At 42.0% G+C, this 17,374-nt stretch overlaps 1 pseudogene; it reads left to right on the top strand.

Moving 5' to 3' along the window:
- The first annotated feature begins 238 nt into the window (after positions 1-238).
- On the top strand, positions 239-1,830 carry LOC105483632 (BAG family molecular chaperone regulator 4 pseudogene; annotated as a pseudogene).
- Positions 1,831-17,374: the final 15,544 nt, after the last annotated feature.

The raw sequence follows: 17,374 nt of genomic DNA on the forward strand, positions 1-17,374 counted from the left end.
TGGCTTTAAAATTACTTCTCTATGCATCTGGAAAGAGAAATCCATAATCTGAAATGAGAACTAAGTCTGAATTTTGAGTAAGGTTTTGGATCTTATCCAAAATTTTGTATTTGTAGAGCAAAATCACCCAAGTGACACTGTCTAAGTATATGCAGTGGCTTGTATAAATTAAAACTTAATTTGGCCTTCCCGATGGTCGGCCGTGGGGGGCGGGAAGTACTTCAGGGCAGCGGAGCCCATGTAGGCCCTGAGGGGCTTGGGCTATGGCCCCACTGAGGGTCAGTCCTACCACCGCTACTACAGGCCTGGGGTTGGAGACGTGCCAGAGCACCCACCTCCACCCTTATACCCTCTTCATCTGGAACCTCCCCAGCCTCCCATTTCCTGGCGGGTGCGTGGGGGCGGCCCAGTGGAGACCACCTGGTTGGGAGAAGGTGGAGGAGGTGATGGGTACTATCCCTCTGGAGGCGCCTGGCCAGAGCCTGGTCGAGCCGGAGGAAGCCACCAGTTTAAATTCTTATACAAATGGACCATATGGTCCAACTTACCCCCCAGGCTCTGGGGCAAATACTGCCTCATACTTAGGGGCTTAATGCACCTGATTATACTCAGACCTGTTACTCCACAGAAGTTACAAATACTTACCGTTCACCTGGCAACAGCCCAACTCCAGTCTCTCCTTGAGTCTATTCTCGGCAGGACTGTCAGACTGAAGTACCCTCTCTTAGGCGGCAGGTTGCAGAGTATCCGGCTTCACAGAACCCTGGAATGACCCTGCCCCATTATCGTTATGGAGATGGTAATCGTAGTGTTCCACAATCAGGACAAATTGTACCACCACAAGAAGATGCGTGGCCTTCTCCTGGTGCTTATGGAATGGGTGGCCATTATCCTTGGCCTTCATCAGCGCCCTCAGCACCGCCTGGCAATCTCTACATGACCGGAGGTACTTCACCATGGCCTAGCAGTGGCTCTCCTCAGTCACCACCTACACCCCCACTCCAGCAGCCCAAGGATTCTTCACACCCCTGCAGCCAATCAGATCAAAGCATGAACTGGCACAACTTCCCTTGCAGTGTCCATCAGTATGAATCCTTGGGGACAGTGAACAAGAATGATTCAGATCTTTTGGATTCCCAAGTCCAGTATAGCGCTGAGCCTCAGCTGTATGGTAATGCCACCAGTGACCATCCCAACATTCAAGATTAAAGTAGCAGTCTTCCTGAAGAATGTGTACCTTCAGATGAAAGTACTCCTCCGAGTATTACAAAACCATTCATGTGCTGGAGAAGGTCCAGTATCTTGAACAAGAAGTAGAAGAATTTGTAGGAAAAAAGATAGACTAAGCATACTGGCTTCTGGAAGAAACGCTAACCAAGAAACTTTTGGAACTGGATTCAGTTGAAACTGGGGACGAGGACTCTGTATGGCAGGCCAGAAAAGAGGCTGTTTGTAAGATTCAGGCCATACTGGAAACATTAGGAAAAAAAAAAAAAAAGATTATGAAAGAATTTAGAACGGAGTGGAAGCCTGTTACCAAGTTGACCAAAGAACACTTGATTTGGTTAATTACCCTCTTTTTGAAATGCCTGTTGATGACAAAAAGCAATACATTCCAACTTTCCTTTGATTTTAAACTTGAAAAACTGGCAAAGGAATGGAAGAATATTTTAGTCATGAGTTGTTTTCAGTTTTCAGATGAATGAATGTAATAGGAAACTATGGAGTTACCAATATTGCCAAGTAGATTCACTCCTTAAAAAATTTATGGATATCTGCAAGCTGCTTCTTATCAGCAGGAGGGAAACACACTTTACTTAACAGGCTTATCAGAAACCTACAAGATGAAAGTGGATATAATCTGAGACAAACAGCATGTGTTTTTTTAAACATCTGGATATCTTGTCACATTTTTATACATTATGACTGCTTTCAACATATACTTCATGTGTAATTATAGCTTAGACTTTAGCCTTCTTGGACTTGGGTTTTGTTTTGTCATTTGCAATTCACAAATATAGTATTATTCTCTACTTCTTGGTACATTTTGTAGTAATATGTTTAATATAATTATTCAAGAGACTATATTGACAGCCAGATAGTATGGCAGTTCTGAAAGAATTTGTATCTTTTCACCACTTGAATATACTGCAAAGTGTAGTGAGTAAATTGTCTCCCTTTTTGTATAGATCATTAGGTTAGAGGGTTTTTTTTTCTTCCACTTCTGCTGTTCATGGTAGTAGTGGAAGGTGAATTTGGAAATGGCATTGAGATAAAATGAAAATGCTTACAGACATTTTTCTGTTTTGCTTTTTTATTGTATTTGGATAAAGATCCACTTGAAAATTACTTGTTTTTTTTTTTTCCCAAAGTGTAATTATGTTTTCACTATTGCTGCTTCTATAGAGGGCATTGTGATAGAGAGATACAGATGAAACAGTAAATGCCACAGTGAGTAGAAATGATGACTACAGACAGTGATAATTATGATTACTTGGTGATATCATTCTCCATCTAAAATATTAGTTTCACCTATGAGCAGATTTCATCTCAGTTTATAGTTAAAAACAGTGAGGGTAAAAGGGGATTCATAGTCAGGGAATGAATCAGCCGTAGTTAGAGTGGGAAATTATTATTTTCTTCATTTAAAGGTAGATTTTATGTTTATCTTTACTTCCCTAAATTGCATAAGATAAAATTGCCTATTTAATAAAAAGATACTTATTACCATTATTAACAGTCATTTTAGAGCCTAATTTAAGAAAAGGGATATTGAAAGGGTCTTTGTTGACTGTGCTTGGGTAGCTCTATGCTGTTAGATAGAAGAGACTTAGGTAAATAACTTTTTATGTCTGAGTTGAATACACAATATCGGTTCTTGGAAAAACAGTTGTTTCTTCATAAGATACCCAAGTGATAATTTTTTTCCCTTAGACTGTCAGGCCTATGAGTAAATACTAAATCTATTAGCTGTCTCCACTCATAAACCAAACCAACATAAATGTATTATATGAGGAGAGGAAATGTAGTAAAAATACTGGCTGGGTCTTATGGTTGGGATGAGTAATTTTATAAGATAGTAGGGTGATAGCTTTATTCTAGGATTTCATTTTTGGTCTAATATAGGAATGTTTTTAAAAAAGGCTTTTCTATGAGAATTAGAAATTTATACTTGAGATTAAAAGTCTAGAAGGGGGAGGACCTTACAGCTAAGTTATGAGTAAGATAATGAATAATTCAGAAGAGAGCACTACTCTTTTACTGACTGAGTGCCCAAGATGTCAATTTCCATGAAGTCTTGATTAAACATATGTACACATGTTATGCACATACATACATATGTGTGTGTGTTTTAACCATTTTTTTTTTAGTTTTTGAGATAATTTTAGACTTACAGAAGAGTTGTAAAAAATAGAGTTCTTGTATACTCTGCACCCACCTTGCCCTTGTATTATCATCTTACATAACAATAGAACATTTGTTAAAATTAAGAAATTAACCTTGATATAATACTAAGTATAAAGTTTAAAAAGTAGAGATTTTAGTTTTTTCACTAATGTCCTTCTACTGTTCCAAGACCCAGCCTTGCATTTAGCTGTCATGTCTATGTTGTGTCTTCCAGTCTGTGACAGTGTATCATAACAGGGGATACCTGATGTTGTAATGTATTTCCAGTATTGTTAACCTTGATCACTATGCTAAGGTGGTGTCTGCTAGGATTTGCTACTGTAAACGTATTGTGTTTTCCTTGTAATTATTGAATATGTGCTGGAGATACCCTGAGACTATGCAAATGTCCTGTTTCTGCTTAAACTTTTGCTCATTTTACTATTCATTGGCAGATCTTGCTTTGGCAATTACTACTATGGTGTTCTAATGGTGATTTTCTATTTCTCTCAATCCTTCTACATTTATTAATTGGAATTCTTCTGTAAGGAAGAGTTATCACTTCTGGATTTGTATTTTTAATTATAATAAGATATTCAGGATAAGTATAGATTTAGAACTTAAAAATGTCAAATCGTGTTAAAATTATTCCAAATACCAATATTGAAGAAAACCAAGTTGGTAATCTATCTCAGAAAATACATGAACTTAAGAAGGAAAATAGTATTTATGATTTGTAGAATTGGTTCAACTTTTGACTTAATATTGACTTTGGACTGAATTCAAAATTTTCTTGAAATTTCACATCTGGACTTTTTAAAGTATCTACATGTATATTACTTTAGGGCTCATTTTGTCAAAGTCTGGAATAAAGTTTATCATGCCAGTCCTGTCACGATAAAACCAAACCGAACCAAACCAAACAAAACAAAAAACAAAAACAAGCAAACAAGCAAAAAACCTTCCAAAATCCCTTAATTTTGCGTAATTAGAATCTTACAAAGGAGGCCAATTCAACCAAAGGGGAACATGGTCATTGTTAAGGCAATATGATTTTTTTGAAGCATACTTGTTTTTTGGGAGGATTTCCATGTAAGTATTGAATCATTGTAGTGCTTTTGTTTGCAAGATCCACTATTCAAAGACCTTTTTTGAAAGTTTGATGGTGGTAAGAATTCTGGCAGGAAGTCAAGGTGGTAATGGCTTTGCTCACCATCAAGTGTTTGGTTATCTTCCTTGGAGGAAGCTGGAGGGTAACTCCAGTGAGGTATGTCTGTGACTACTAGGGCTGACTAAAAAGCAAATATTTTAGAATGTCTTTATCCTAATGAGCACTGTCCCTTTCAAAGTAGGATGCTGAATGGTACTTCCAATATTGCTACTGTTAAGCTCACTTTTTTGGGAATCTTTTGGAAGAAGGTTCAGAGCTTATGACACAATCTTTAGAATACCATCAGTGGTTGACACTATCTTTGGGGTTGGATTTTATTTTTTGTGGATTAAAAAGATTTTCAGAGCCAACAACACAAGTAAAGTATCTGATCAAATCTACAAACAGTGCTTTTTCTCAAAAAGCAAAATGTGACCATAAAATAATGAGATACAGTTTTCTTCTATGGCTGACAAGCTGGTTCTTAGGGCAATTTTGTGACAGACGCAGATGACTGGTCCACCTTTCTTGCATGCTTTTCTGTATCAAAGGGGCTAGGAAGCTATAAACTATATTTTCTGGGTCCTTTTGTAGTGTAGGGCCCAGACGTTGCTGGTTTTGCCAAACAGGAACATTGGCAAGGAAAGTAGAAGGAGGAGTGAGCCGTGGGGCGCATATGCCTCCATCCCTGCCTCTTGTGTGAGATTTCTACGTCAATACTGCTACTGTTATCCCTGATTTTTTAAAGAATCTTTTGGAAAAAGGTTTAGATCTTATGTCACAATTTTTAGAATACCATCAGTGGTTGACACTATCTTTGGAGTTGGATTTTATTTTGGGGGGATTAAAAAGATTTTCAGAGCCAACAACACAAATAAAGTATCTGATCAAATCCACTAAGAGTGCTTTTTCTCAAAAAGCAAACTGTGACTATAAAATAATTAACATGTGTTAATTGCTGTTAGACACATGCTCATTTCAGTCTGAAAACCAAAAAGGTGAAGCTCAGACAGGTTGAGTAACATCCCTGCTGTCACACAGCCAGTCAATGGCCTGCCTAGATTTTAAGCAGGTTTGTCTGGTTTCAGAATCTTACACTAATTGTGTAATAAGAAAGACCTGGAAAGATCTAGGTTTGAACATTGTCTCCACCGCTGACCAGTTATGTGGCTTTGGGGAAGTTACCTAATCTTTCAACCCGTTTCCTCTTCTACAAAGTGGAGATAATGATGTCTACTCTTAAGGGTTTGTGAGGAACAGTGATCATATATGTCAAGTTGCTGTAGGGAATGGGACAGGCATTATGTCACATCATCCTTGCAGACTTTGCCACCAACTGTCAGTGAAACTTTGGGAAAACTCCTTACCTTCCTCGGGTTTCGGTGTCTTCATCTTTAAGATTGGGGTATGAATGGCAGGACAGGAATGGGAGGGACTAAATGAAGGTTAAGAGGATGATACAGGGTGAGGGTCAGGTAAGGGCTTTGAGCCCAATGTGACAATGCCAAATTTCAAAGATCCAGAAATCTGGGGTTTTCATCTGAAATCTCCCATTTTTAAAACTTTGGTAACTAATTCAGAAAGCTAAAAAATTATATATATATATTTATGTACATGTTTATACACACACACGCGCGCGCGTGCACTTTACCACCCATCTGATTTTGCCACAGGTTTGTGAATTTTTGGCAAAACAATTCCTAAATTCCCTCCAATCTAAAGTCATTGATTTGACATCAGAAAACAACAGTGGTTCAATACCTAGTCTTGACTTGCATAGCTGAGCCCAGGGTTATGGTTCAGTCTTTTGCCTGCATTGTTCTAACAGCTTTGAGAGTGGTCTTTCTACCTGCAGTTTCCATCCTATTTCAATCCCTCCCAGCTTTTCCTGAAAAATCAGTTTTCATAAAGTTCTGCTTGATCCTATCACTACTCTGCTTAGAAATCTTTGATGAGTTTCTGTTGCCTACATACTAGAGTCCAAACTTCTTAGCCAAGGGAGACGATCTTTTCTATCTTCCTTCCTGTTTTTCCCCTTCACATGCCCCAACTTTCCCAACAATTTGAGCATCCCTGAGACATTCCGCCCAAGAGTCCTTCTGTTTTGGTCTCCTTTATCAGAGGTTGCTCTGTCTCAGAGGCCATGGGTTCCATTCACAGATGTGAAAATTCTACTTAATTTTCTGGGTCTAACTCAAGCCTTTTTTCATCTCTAGAGTGTTTCTCTCCATGGGTTTTGCACCTGGCAGAAGTCAGAATCTTGGTCTTATAATTGCAGAAGGCTGATAGCATTCTGTCTTGGAGGCATACGAGTAAGCTGATCTTATTAGGTTTTCGACAGCTTGGATTACTTTGCTTGTTCATGTTTTTGCATATTTGTTATATATGTTTCTAAGACTAGTAAAAGTAGTTTCCAAGGTTTCAGACCTTTCTTCCTATGGGATATTTTCTTTAGGGAAGATTGGGGAAGAATGTACATAGTACAGAGAGAAAATGCATATTTTTGTTTGCCTATAAATCTCTTCTTTTTATTTATATATTTATTTTTAAGGCAGAGTCTTGCTCTGTCTCCCAGTCTGGAGTGCAGTGGCACAATCTTGGCTCACTGCAACCTCTGCCTCCTGGGTTCAAGCGATTCTCCTGCCTCAGCTTCCTGAGTAGTTGGGATTACAGGCATGCATCACCACGCCCAGCTAATATTGGTATTTTTGGTTTTGCCATGTTGGCCAAGCAGGTCTCGAACTCCTGACCTCAAGTGATCCACCTGCCTTGGCCTCCCAAAGTGTTGGGAATACAGGCTTGAGGTACCGTACCCAGCCTCTTATTTCTTCTTAGAGCACATTTCTTTTTCTTTTCTAGAGTTGAAGATTCATCACAGGTCTAACATGAGCTAATTTTCACAATATTTCTTTCCAGTTCAAAAAAATCACAATTGTCTTCTGGTGTGAAATTTCACAAATAATGACAACTAAAGGAAGGGAAGAAGATCTTGACTTTTAGATGTTATATTTCTACTGACATGACTATTTGCCTGGCCATTTCTCAGTTTAAGCAAGCTAAACCTAGACTTTAAAAGCTCTAATTTTCACAAAGGGATTGACATGAGACAGTTTATCATTCAAATTCTATTATCTGATGACAGGTTCTGCAGCCCTCAAATGGAATGCGAAATCCTATAAAATCACTTTCTTGATCTTCCAGGTGGTACATTCTACTATGGGATTATTTTGTATTCATCAGTTACAGCAAAAGAACTAGAACAATTGTCATGTTATACCTGAAATCCAAAGAGAATGGAGCATAGATGTCAGGTCAAAAATACAGGCACTTGTGTATGCATATGCCGAAGTCAATAGCAGTGATGAGTAAAATAATACAGCACTTTGGACGGGCGCAGTGGCTCACGCCTGTTATCCCAACACTTTGGGAGGCTGAGGTGGGTGGATCACCTGAGGTCAGGAGTTTGAGACCACTCTGGCCAACATGGGGAAACCCCATCTCTACTAAAAATACAAAAATTAGCTGGGTGTGGTGGTGGACGCCTATATTCCCAGCTACTCGGGAGGCTGAGGCAGGGAGAATCGCTTGAACCTGGGAGGTGAAGGTAGCAGTGAGCCGAGATTGCACCATTGTACTCCAGCCTGAGTGACAGTGAGACTCCATCTCAGAACAAAACAAAAATCAGCACTTCATCCTGGCTTTTTGGAGTTTTTCTATAATCAGATAATTGTCAAAAATGTCATCAATAATAAAGGAGGGCAGAGAGGAGAGAAGGGAATTCGAATGGATTTTGTAAAGAGCCCTTTTCAGGTATCTCAATATAAAGAAAAGGCTGTTTGAAAGATATGCTAAAGGAAGTCAGGCTCAGTGGTGCACACCTGTGGTCTCAGCTACTCGAGAGGCTGAGGCAGAACAATTGCTTGAACCCAGGAGTTCTGAGCTGTAGTGTGCTGTAGCAATTGGGTGTCTGAACTAAGTTCGGCATCAATATGGTGACCTCTTGGAGTGGGGGACTACCAGGTTGTTTAAGGAGGGGTGAACTGGCTTGGGTCAGATGTGGAGCAGAATCAGTAGTGGGACTGTGCCTGTGAGTAGACACTGCATTCCACCCTGGGCAATATAGCAAGACCCTCTCTCTCTTTCTTTTTTTTTTTGAGACAGAATCTTGCTTTGTTGCCCGGGGTGGAATGCAGTGGCACAATCTTGGCTCACTGCAATCTCCTCCTCCAGGGTTTGAGCGATTCTCCTGCCTCAGTCTCCTGAGTAGCTGGGATTACAGGTGTGTGCCACTGTGTCTGGCTAATTTTTGTGTTTTTAGTAGAGACAGGGTCTCACCATGTTGGCCAGGCTGTTCTTGAACTCCTGACCTCAGGTGATCCACCTGCCTTGGCTTCCCAAAATGTTGGGATCACAGGAGTGAGTCACTGTGCCTTGCTGACCCTGTCTCTTAATTTTGAAAAAAAGAAAGAAAGAAAAAGAAAATATGGGACACTCTGAGTGAGTTGCCCACCTTTCTGTGATATTTATTTAGACAGGGTCTACCTCTGTCACCCAGGCTGGAGTGCAGTAGTGCAATCGTGGCTCATTGTAGTCTCCAGCTCCTGGGCTCAAGTGATTCTCCTGCCCAGCCTCCCAAGTAGCTGAAACTACAAGTTCATGCCACCACATGTAGCTAAGTTTTAAATTTTTTGTAGAAGTGGGTTTGCCTTTGTTTTCTAGGCTGGTCTTGAACTCCTGGCCTCAGGTGATCATTCTGCCTCAGCCTCCCAAAGTGCTGGTATTACAGGTGTGAGCTACCACATCTGGCCCCATGATTTTATTTCAAAACAAAACAAAACAAAACAAAACAAAACAAAACAAAACAAAACAAAAAAAAACCTAGTATGTGATGTTTGTAATTTGGAATCTCAGGAAGCCAGACTTGATTTCATCTTTCTTTTGCAAGACAGGCCACCAGAGAATGAGGCTAGTTTTTCTCTCTCATCACTAACGATCAGATATTTCTCAACCTTACAGTGGAATGCAGGCTGGAGAGGGGCTGTGGCGCTCAGAGGGTGAACTTTAAGGGAAGCTTGTTCCAGGAGTGTGGCTCACTGTGTAGTAAAGGAAAGGCGGACAGAGAAGGCTGGTGAAAAATTCGTGAGTTGGCAATGAAACCAGGGCTGGTTACTCTCAGGTTCGGCAGTCCTGTAACAGACCAAATCCTAGTCATTAGAGATCTAGTGATTGGCTGTATGGGGTAGCTTATTTTGTATTTTTATTCAAAATCATAGCATGTATTATTTGCATTTGGATTGCTTCATCGTACTTAAATATTGCACTACAGAGAATGTTTTATCTTAATCAACAGACGAGCTCCTAAAAGGATCATAGCATTTTTTGGAGAAAATTGAGCAAGATAGCTGGGATTGTAGATTCTGGAGTGTAGCTGGTCTGGATTTGGCTCTCTCTCCTTACTTTCTATGCTGTGTGATTTTGGGTAAGTTGGTGATCATCTCTGATTCTCAGCTCCCTCCTCTATTAAAGGGCTTGGTAATGCTTCCCTGATAGTGAAGATGAAATCATGTTTGTGAAATATGTAGTACTAAATATGTAGTGCTAATAAATGAGAGAGATCATTTTTGTTTTACTTTTGTGAATTCTTGAGCGGTGGTGGAATTATTGATAAGAAGGGGATTCTGGTGATTAAAAGGTGAAAAAACAAAAACAACCCAATACTGAACCCCCACAGATTGGATGTTTAATTGGCCTGGCAATAATTTTCTAGGCTGGAGCTAATCCTAGAGAAGTGTGCGACCTCTATGAAACAAAAGATACAGGGTCCCCTGCCCTCTAACAAGCAGAGAGAAAAAATATTTTTAGGATGAATGCAAAAGATAGCATGGCACAACTATAACGATGGCTAATATTTAAGCACCTACCTTGGTCCAGGCGCTGGTCTGTGTGTATGTTCTAAGCACGTGTTGCACGTGTTATCTCATTTGATGATTTGAAATAGGTATTGTGTTTAACCCCAACTTGGAAACTGAGTAAAAAGAGCCTTAGTGAATTGCCCAAATCCATACTGCCATAAGTGACAGAGCCAGGACTAAATTTTTGTGGTTTGGCAACAAAGTCCTCTTTTTCTCTGTTTAATCATTAAGGTGTGTGCCATTTAATTGGCAGCATTTTTTCCTTCTTAGCGGTCCATGAAATAATGGTGCATCTTAAAATTAAGGGTGTCTTTCTTGTAATCAAAGATGGTATAGTGACACCCACACACTCACCACAGAGATTTAATCATGTTGGTTTGCTATGAAGTCCTTTACAATTTTTAAAAAATTAATGTATTTTTTAAGAGATAGGAGTCTTGCTATGTTGCCCAGGTCGGTCTTGAACTCCTAGCTTCAAGCACTCTTCCTGCCTCAGCCTCCAGAGTAGTTTGGATTACAGGCTCCAGTCATGGTGCTTAGCTGGGATCTTTCTTTGTCATGGTTCTATTCTGTCTGTCCTACAAATGAAGCAGGCCTTCTGAAGAGGGGTGGGGAAGCCAGGAAGGATAACAGCAGGTCTGAAATGGTACATTTAGAACTGTTAGAGTGTCTGTTCCTTTCCATATGTAAGGAAACAACAACCTGGTACCACCCCACCTGCTTCGTAGAGGGGCTTCAACAGTGTGTCTCTGCGGTGATTGTGCTGTTTTGTATCGCTTTGTGTTAATTATTCTTCTATGCTCTGGAATAAGATCACCACCTTCAGGTTCCCCTGAAACATGGATCTTTCTACGGATCTAGGAAAGAAGCATGTCCTCCGATAGGCAATGGAAACCCAGAAAGTAGGATAGAGAGAGAAATCCCAGCTTTCTCTGGGTTTTGCTGTCTGGATCTAGATTTAGAGAAGTTTACAATTCAGGGTTGTCCTTGAAGTAGATCCTAAAAGGGACTTCTGCTACAGAGGCAAGCTGACAGCAAGATCCCAGACTGTGACTGATAAGCTGTAATTTTCTAACTGATGACCTAGTATTTAGATCCTTGTCCAGGGGCAGGATAGAGCAACCACTCTGCATTTTTAGGCAGAAAGGGATTCACTACGGGAGGTTAGGGGCTTACAGAATATCCAGAAGACCTGGACACATGGTCTCTAGGTTGGGTCACCAGGATTGATGCTGTAACACTGCAGATCCGTCCTGCCAGGAAAGCTGGTACTTCAGCTACAATCTGTAGGGTGAGGAGTCAAAGGCATACACTGGTCTCTTGACTTCAGGGCATCTTGTAGTGGCTGAATCCAGAAATCAGAAAGCAGCCAATACTGCAACTGCCTCTCAACATCTAGAAGCTGGAATTTGGACAAAAATTTGGACCAAAGCAGAAAAATGCCATGTCTCCGTGACCTGCTTGCTGGCATAGACAGCCACAAAGGATATCGCCTGTGCCTCACCCTACCTTTCCAAACGTGCCAGAGTACATCAATTCTTATCCAGAACCTGATACGCAGGGAATCTGGAAAAGGTAGTTTTATAGCTTTTCCAGACTCTGCCATTTAAGAAAGAACAGAAAAGTAGGGAGTGCTCACTGACTGCCAATCAACCACATCTAACACAGTTAGTTTTGTTTTATCACATGAATGTATTTTCCTTTATTAGCCTTTAGCCTTGAGGAAAGACCTGTTTAACAGCTCAGACCTTAGGTCAGCTGTACCATAGAGTATAAGTGAAACTAATATCTGAGTGGGAGCATCAAATTAGGCAGTGCCGGTCAAGAACTGTGTAGGGTCTAGGATTTTACCCTTCTTCCAAGATGACAAGTTATCCTGCTAGGGTTTCATGGATACTGGGGAGAAAAGACTCTAGGGTCAGAGACAAAGGATATTATTACTTATGGCAAAGTCAGTAGCCAGAGGGTGAGAATGATGCTTGTGCCGGTTCCCCATGCCCCACAAGTCCCACAGGGTGATGCAAAGAGTTCATTATAGATGCCTGTGCACATGATGGGCTGCATCATGGGAGAGGAGCACTGAGCTTAGAGGATACATTGCTTTTCAATAAGCAGAAGCAGCAAGCCTGCTCTTTGCCCAGGGGAAAATATTACCTCATCCCTCCAGGTTGCTGGCTGCAAACACAACTCTAAGAGATGGCCTGGGTAAAGAGTGGTGTGACATTACTACATACACATGCACACACGTACATATACACATATATGTTTTCATCCATGGCTCCTGACGTAACGGTCATCTGTTCTGATGCTGGGGCACTGTAGGCCTTGGAAGCAGGCCTCGGGAAACACAATCTCTTTCTGACCTTCCCCTGTTCTCTCTTCACCTGCCCAGGGAAGTCTTCCTTCCTTCCTTCTTCCTTCCTTCTTCCTTCCTTCCTTCCTTCCTTCCTTCCTTCCTTCCTTCCTTCCTTCCTTCCTTCCTTCCTTCTTTCCTTCCTTCCTTCCTTTCTCTCTCTTTCTCTCTTTCTCTCTCTCTCTTTCCTTTCTTTCTTTCGATGGAGTTTCGCTCTTGTTGCCCAGGCTGGAGTGCAGTGGCATGACCTCGGCTTTCTCTCTCTCTTTCCTTCTTTCCTTCCTTCCTTCCTTCCTTCCTTCCTTCCTTCCTTCCTTCCTTCCTTCCTTCCTTCCTTCCTTCCTTCCTTCCTTCCTTCCTTCCTTCCTTCCTTCCTTCCTTTTGACAGAGTTTCGCTCTTGTTGCCCAGGCTGGAGTGCAGTGGCATGATCTCGGCTCACTGCAACCTCCGATTGCCGGGCTCAAGTGATTCTCCTGCCTTAGCCCCCCAAGTACCTGGGATTATAGGCATGTGCTACCACACCCGGCTAATATTGTATTTTTAGTAGAGACGGGGTTTCTCCATGTTGGTCAGGCTGGTCTCAAACTCCCGGTCTCAGGTGATCGCCCGCCTCGGCCTCCCAAAGTGCTGGGATTACAGGCGTGAGCCGCTGCTCCCGGCCCCAAGGCAGTCTTTCTGATTGGAGGTCATAAGACCCTCATCTCAGAGACAGTCCTGCCACATGCCCTGAAGGAACAAATGCAGCACAGAGAGGCCAAGGAGAATATGGACAGACAGGCCTTCCTGGGTTTCCCCACTCAGTCTATCAGTATTAGATCATCTGCTTTTTGTCTAGTCACCGTCTGATGTGGTTGTCTTCAGTCATGTCTATCCAAGGAAGTCTTCAAAAAAGGCCCAGGAGGACAGGGTTCAGAGAGCTTCTGGGACAGCTGAACACGTGGAGGTTTCCGAGGGGTGGTGGACCTAGAGCAAGTATGGCAGTTCTGTGCGCCTCCCCACATACCTCCCCCTGTGCGCCTCTTCATCTGTGTTCTTTCTGATATCCTTTGTATTAAACTGGTAAACGTAAGTGTTTCTCTGAGTTCTGTGAGCCTGTCCAGCAAATTAATCAAACCCAAAAAGGGGTTGTGGGAATACCAAATTGAAGCTAGTTGGTCAGACGTTTCAGAGGCCCAGGCTCAATGCTGGTGTCTACGGGATAGAGGAGGCAGTTTTGTGGGACTCAGCCCTCAACGTGTGGGATCTGATGCTGTCTTGAGGTAGATGGTGTCAGAACAGACTTGAATTGGAGGACGCCCAGCTGGTGTCTGCTGCAGAACTGATTGCTTATTTGTTGGTGCAGACTCCCCGCCAACATCTGGTCACAGAAGTCTTCTGTGTTGATTGTTGTGGTATGAGAGCAGAGGACAACGCAGTTTGAGTTTTTCCGCATTCAGAAGTGGTTAGGGCTTTGCGTTCTAGGTGCACCCAAGAAAAACATGTAGAGATGCTCACAGCCCATGGAGGACTGCCTCTCTCCTAACCTGCTTCCTTCCCCTTCCCATCCGACCTCTTTCTTTTCCAGGCCAAGGTGGCAGTGGTGGTAATTATGAAACATCTTTCAAGGGAACATGATTTTTTTTTAGACAACTGTCTCCTCTTCACAGGGAAGTTTCCCTCCATTACTAGCCTTGGAGTATCTGGCTTAATTATTATTATTATTATTATTTTTGAGATGGAGTTTCATTCTTGTTACCCAGGCTGGAGTGCAATGGTGCAATCTCGGCTCACCACGACCTCCGCCTCCCCGGTTCAAGCGATTCTCCTGCCTCAGCCTCCCGAGTAGGATTACAGGCATGTGCTACCATGCCTAGCTAATTTTGTATTTTTAGTAGAGACGGGGTTTCTCCATGTTGGTCAGGCTGGTCTCAAACTCCCGAACTCAGGTGATCTGCCTGCCTCAGCCTCCCAAAGTGTTGGGATTACAGGCGTGAGCCACTGCATCCAGCCTGGCTTAATTATTTTTTGTTGTTGTTGGTTTTTGTTTGTTTATTTTTTGAGACAGAGTCTTGCTCTGTTGCCCAGGCTGGAGTGCAGTGGTGCAATCACAGCCTACTGCAGCCTCTACCTCCTGGGCTTAAGTGATCCTTTTGCCTCAGCCTCCTGAGTTGCTGAGACCACAGGCACATGCCACCATGCCTGGCTATTTAAACATTTTTTAGTAGAAATGTGTTCTCAAGGGATCCTCCCATCTCAGCCTCTTAAAGTGCTGGGGTTACAGATGTGAGCCACAGTACTCAGCTAATCTGGCTTAATTATATTAAGGGAGGTGGCAGTTTCTTTACAGGGAGCCAAGCCTCCAGGTGTTCATGGAACTGTGGTTTCCTGCGGTGTGGGACTTGCAGTGCTAAGTCTCTTTGGACACAGCTGGTCACTATACTCCTTTAGCACTTGCAGGGCCCTCAAGCCACCAGGGTTGGAGTGATGGCCTGCATTCATTGTACCCCAGGGCCAGATCTGTTCCTCCTCAGGTTTTATCCAACCTGAAATTCACTTCTAAGGAAGGGTATACATGCCAAGTCCTATTAAGGGGCTACCTTAAAGATCCAGTGTGTTTCCTGTTAAACAACCAACACCTAATTCAATTATGGTACTGGCAACTATGTATTATGTTTTGCACCTACAAAATATTCTGAACCAAAAACTCGGTTCTTGTTGTATCTGGGAGACCTCTGAAGTGAACCTTCTTTAAGAAGGAAGGGAAGGGCGGTGGGAAAAGGCTCTCTTCAGTTTTCTTCTGCCCATTCTCCAGGACGGCCAGATTTTAAACCTGTAGACTGCTCTGGAAATTCCAAAGGCTACATACTTGTTATAAGAAGATCAGAAAAGAAGTCATTTATGTACAAATTTGATGGACTTGGAAGAAGTAAACGTTAAGTCTGAAAGTTTGAAGAGGGTTTACAGTCACATGCTTCCTCTCCCAAAATGTCAAACAAGGCAGGCATTCTGGTCAAACTAACTGTAAACATTGAGTGAAATAAGGGTAGTAAACACTATCTTAGGGGTAGTGGAACCCCATGATATGAGTCCGTTTCTTTGTATTAATCAGACAATTAGGGCTAATGAGGCGTGCTAGTCTTTTTCAAAGTCATAGTTAATTGGGAAAGATCAAGCAAAAGAAATGCTTCTTGCTGAATGTTTTTTTCTTGTTTCATATGTGAGTAAAATCAGACCTTTTAAAATTTTGTCTTTTTTAAAGTCATATTTAACTGGGAACGATAAAGCAAAAGAAATGCTTCTTGCTGAATGTTTTCTTCTTGTTTCTTATGTGAGTAAAATCGGAACTTCAAAAATTTTGTCTGTAAATCATGACCTTTCTATTAGTGGCAATAAAAAAATCCATAGGTTCTTAGAGTTGCATCTACTTTAACTATGGTAATTGACCATGAATAAAGACAGTGTGTTTCAGGGGCATGATTGCTTGATTTTTCAAGTAGGGAAGTCCTGCGATGGCACCTGATGCATCACATTGAATTTACTGATATCTGGAGCTGAGACTGAAATGAGAGAATGGGGCACAGAGCCTGGAAGGAGGTAATAGGAGGTAGGTTGATTCTGTTTGGATTTAGAATGAGCTCAGAAGAGTATTTAGGTTCAGGAAGTGCCACATATCTTTGCCCACTTTATCAGCAGAAGACTAAAATCTGGGCAGGGTGGCAGCAGTCCTATTGCCTGCTTGTAGAAAAGTGACTGGGCCTGATGGTGATCTCAAGAGAAGGAGACAATGGCAGGGAATGAAGAAATGCCTCGGTTGATAGGTCAGTCTTGCAGCTGCCAGAAGATTGATTCTGTCTCAGCATGGACTTCAAGTACACACTGAGTGTTCTTTACTGTCAGCTGGCCTTAATTGTTCTCTAAGGATCGCTGTAGATAAGATGGTTGTTGGACTAAAGGGAGATAATCAGCAGAATCAAGGTGCATTGATGAGTCAGGATGCTGTTCAATGACAGGAGAGAGAGAAGAGAGTCAGGGTTAAGAGGTTAAGTAAGAACATAGTCTTTTGGAGCACATTGGTTCATATTGTCTACAGACTAGCTGTGTGCCTATATAAAGTTACTTAACCTCTCTACACTTGTCACATCTGTGAAATGGTGACAATGCTTTCATTGGGTAAGGCCAAGGGCCAATGGAGGGGCCTCGACTTGGCAGCAGTGGCCAGCATTGTCACTGGTACTTGTGAGCAGCCTCCTTTCCTCCATTAGAGCATTATCCTACTCTGTCAGTGGTCACCAGTGCCCTCAGATACTCTTTTTTTTTTTTTTTTCAGTTATCATCCTGTTTGTCTTCCCTGCAGTCTGTGCACATCTGACACTTCCCTTCTTACAGTTGTCTGCTCTTTTGGCTTTTCTGATGCGTCCCATACCTCTCTGACCTTGCTTCCAGTCTCCTTCCTTTGGCTGTTCCCTCTTCTCCTAGATCTCTTCACAATTTGGATGATCTTCCCTATTCATTCCACCCTTTCTTGTGCCACCTTTGGGCTGATGACTACTGGTCAATATTCCTAGTCCAAATCTCCTGTGTGTCCAATGGCT

Source organism: Macaca nemestrina, chromosome 8, assembly GCF_043159975.1.
Source record: "Macaca nemestrina isolate mMacNem1 chromosome 8, mMacNem.hap1, whole genome shotgun sequence".
NCBI classification, from domain to species: Eukaryota; Metazoa; Chordata; class Mammalia; order Primates; family Cercopithecidae; genus Macaca; species Macaca nemestrina.